Source organism: Primulina tabacum, chromosome 4, assembly GCF_025594145.1.
Source record: "Primulina tabacum isolate GXHZ01 chromosome 4, ASM2559414v2, whole genome shotgun sequence".
Classification (NCBI taxonomy): domain Eukaryota; kingdom Viridiplantae; phylum Streptophyta; class Magnoliopsida; order Lamiales; family Gesneriaceae; genus Primulina; species Primulina tabacum.
The window spans coordinates 27,945,404-27,949,581 of NC_134553.1; positions in this window are offsets into that span (position 1 = coordinate 27,945,404).

Here is a 4,178-nt window from a genome sequence, read left to right on the forward strand (position 1 = left end):
AGACGATCCACTATCACCCAAATGGTATTGAATCCTTTAACTGTCTTTGGCAATCCCACAACAAAGTTCATGGTGATATTTTCCCATTTCCACTCTGGAATAGGGAGTGGCTTCAATTTTCCCGCTGGTCTCTGATGCTCTGCTTTGACTTGCTGACAAGTCAAACATTCGGATACATATCTCAAGATGTCTCTCTTCATGCCTGGCCACCAATATAACAACTGCAAATCTCTATACATCTTTGTACTGCCCGGATGAATGGAATATGGTGTGTCGTGGGCTTCCTTCATAATAAGATCTCTCAAAGAATCGTCACTAGGAACCCATAGACGGTCTCGATAACGGACTAAACCATCCACCACTGAATATAAATTCCGTCCCTTGGCTTCATCTCTTGCTCTCCACTTTTACAACTGCTCATCATTAGACTGCCCATCACGAATTCTGTCCCTCAAGGTCGACTGCACTGATAATGTAGCAAGATTAGGGGCCTCGCCCCTAGCATACACTGTAAGCTCAAACCGCTGTATCTCGGACTGCAACGGTCTTTGGAGTGATAAATGAGTGATAACCGCTACTTTTCTACTCAATGCGTCTGCCACTACATTAGCTTTCCCCGGATGGTAGCTAATGTCACAATCATAGTCCTTTACCAATTCAAGCCATCTGCGCTGTCTCATATTCAACTCCTTTTGGGTGAAGAAGTATTTCAAGCTTTTATGATCAGTGAATATTTTGCACTTCTCCCCATAAAGGTAGTGTCTCCAAATCTTTAGTGCAAAGACTACTGCTGCAAACTCAAGATCATGAGTAGGGTAGTTTTTTTCATGAATTTTCAACTGTCTTGACGCATAGGCGATAACTCGGTCGTTTTGCATCAGAACTGCACCTAAACCTAGTTTAGAAGCGTCGGTATAAAGAACATACTCCCCTTGCCCTGATGGCATGGATAACACTGGTGCTGATATCAAGGCTTGCTTCAACTTGTCAAAACTGTCTTGACACTCGGATCCCCAAATAAACTTAGCATTTTTCTTCGTCAAAGATGTCAAAGGCACTGCAATAGATGAGAACCCCTTGATGAATTTGCGATAATAGCCGGCTAATCCCAAGAAACTGCGAATCTCGGTGACACTCTTCGGTACTGGCCACTCTTTTACTGCCTCAACTTTACTCGGATCAACTACCACGCCATCACTAGAAATGATGTGGCCTAAGAACGCCACTCTATCAAGCCAAAACTCGCACTTGCTGAATTTTGCATAAAGCTTTCTGTCTTGTAAAACTTGCAGTGCTGTCCTCAAATGGCGACTATGCTCCTCTCTGCTCTTGGAATAGATCAATATGTCATCAATGAAGACAATAATAAACTGATCCAGGTACGGCTGAAATACGCGATTCATGAGATCCATGAAGATCGCTGGCGCATTGGTCAACCCGGATGGCATGACCATAAACTCATAGTGCCCATATCTTGTGCGAAATGCTGTCTTGTGAACGTCAGACTCTTTTACTTTCAACTGATGATACCCAGATCGCAGATCAATTTTAGAAAATATCGAAGCTCCTTGCAACTGGTCAAATAAATCCTCAATTCTTGGCAGTAGATACTTATTTTTGATAGTGACCCGATTAAACTCCCGATAATCAATACAAAGACGCATGCTACCATCTTTCTTTTTCACAAACAAAACCGGTGCGCCCCACGGAGAGTAACTGGGGCGAATAAAGCCCTTGTCTAGCAATTCTTGAATTTGATCTTTTAGTTCTTTCATTTCAGCAGGTGCTTTAGATATAGGAACAGTGCCCGGCATAAGATCAATAGAGAATTCCACTTCACGATCGGGCGGAATGCCAGAAACGTCTTCGGGAAAGACGCTAGGAAAATCTCTCACAACATCAACATCTTCTAACTTCTGGCTAATGGATTCATGTGCAGTAGTGACACATGCTAAATACGCCTGGCATCCATGCTTAATAAGCTTCCTCGCACTTAGACAAGAGATAATGTGCGGCATTTGCTGGTTTCTTGCCGCCTCAAAAACAAAAGATTTACCAGTGGGTGGCCTAATTGATACTGATCGCTGACGAAAATCAATCGAAGCTCCATTCGCTGATAGCCAATCCATCCCAAGTATAATATCGAATTCGGGCATAGGAAGCACAATAAGATCTGCCTGAACAACATCTCTAAATAAACGAAGCTCCAGATTCTTAACAATCTTAGATGTGAGCATCTGATCACCGGAAGAAATCGAAACTTTGAAACCCAAACCCATATCTTGAGGAGTAATATTCAGTCTTTTGATGAAGGTTTCTGATATGAAAGAGTGTGTAGCTCCCGAATCTAGCAAAGCATAGGTAGCTACGCCTAGAATGATGATCCTCCCTGCGGTGAAAATGTCTTTCAATTCTTTTGGTGTTGACACTTAAGGATTTACTATCATTAATTCCCAAGGTTGGATGAAGATTTCGTGTTGAACTTAAACATTTCTAGGAAGACTTGAACTTTAGTTCCTCAACTTTTGGAATTTGCAAAATTGACCCATAATTTTCGAATTATTGTACTTAAGTCCATATATTATTCGAAGTTCTGATTCAATCCTTGATTTTCGAGAGTTTGCATTTTGATCCTTAAGATTTCAGAATTTGCACAAAGGTCCCTTAATTTCGAATATTTGTATTCAAGTCCCTTAAATTTTCGAAAGTTGCATATTGGCCCCCCAATAATTTCGAAACCCCCTTTTATGGTTTTCTTTAATTTTGGCCCTTAGACTTTTTATTCTGAATCATAACATCCTTCGCATAAAATAAGGCACAAAATTCGAATCATTTTTCTATGGTTTCTAAAATCATCGCTTAAGTCCAACTAAGTAGAACATGCAACCTACTTTATTCTAGGTTGAAACTTAATCACAATTCAATTCTAATAACCAATTTAACATTTCATGCAGAAATAAGCAATATAAAAATGTTAAATGACTAGGTTACCCGTGATGAGTGTAGTGTCTGCCTCTTCCTGAGCTTCCTCGGCATTCATAACATAAGCTCGGGCCGTAGCAGCTGCTTTCCTCTTTGGGCAATCAATATCCTTGTGACCGGCCTCCTTGCAGTAGAAACATTTATATGATCCCAACTCGCATTTGCCAAGATGTAGACGGTTGCACTCCTTGCATGGTTGCCTCTCAGCAGGCTTTGGTGCTCCCGGATTCTGTGGCTTTGGTGGCGCTGGCTTCTTGACTTGACCTTGGGGCTTTTGAGGCCCTTGAGGTCTAGGAGGACCCGTATTTGGCTTCTTGTTGGGTTGATTGTTATTCTGATAGTGCTGCCTCTTGCGCTGAATCTCAAAGTCAATGTCCTTTAAGGACTGCTCAGCCTGATATGCATAAGTAACTGCCATAGCATAATTCTCCGGACGCATCATCATAACTTTATCCCGAATGGTAGGTCGTAGGCCATCCTTGAAATGCCTAAGTTTTTCTTCCGCGTCTCCAGCAATAAGGGGTACAAAGTGGCAACCCTTATCAAACTTCTTCACAAAATCAGCAACAGGTATGTCTCCCTGGCGGAGAGTCATAAATTCCCTCTTTATCCGGCTTCTGACATCAGCAGTAAAGTATTTCTCATAGAATTTCGTCTTAAACTGTGCCCAAGTGAGTGTAGCAAGGTCAACACCATGCTCGGCTCCTTCCCACCATAAAGAAGCGTCGTCCCTAAGCAGATAAGTAGTGCACCTCACACGGTCGGCGTCTCCCATGTCCAAATAGCGAAAATGTACCTCGAGTGATTTGATCCAACTCTCTGCCGCAAATGGATCGGTGGTGCCAGAAAATTCCTTCGGCCCTAGCCTCCGGAACTGCTCATAAATATCAGGCTGTGGCCTAGGTGGCTGCTGTGGCTGCTGCTGCTGCATCTGCTATAACTGCAGCTGTAGTTGTTGCTGCTGTATCTGCTGCTGCTGTAACTGTTGCTCGAAGAGACGAGCCATACCCTCTAATGCACGAGTAGCAGGATCCCCTGGAGGAGGTGGTGGTGGTGGTGCATTTCTTTGACTATTCCCTCGGCGATTAACACTGTTCTCTGCCTGATTCTCGATAACGGGTACGCGTCTAGGAGGCATTTTATCTGAATGTTTTCCAAATTCTAACGTAACCAACATGCATTTAAATCTAAGTTCT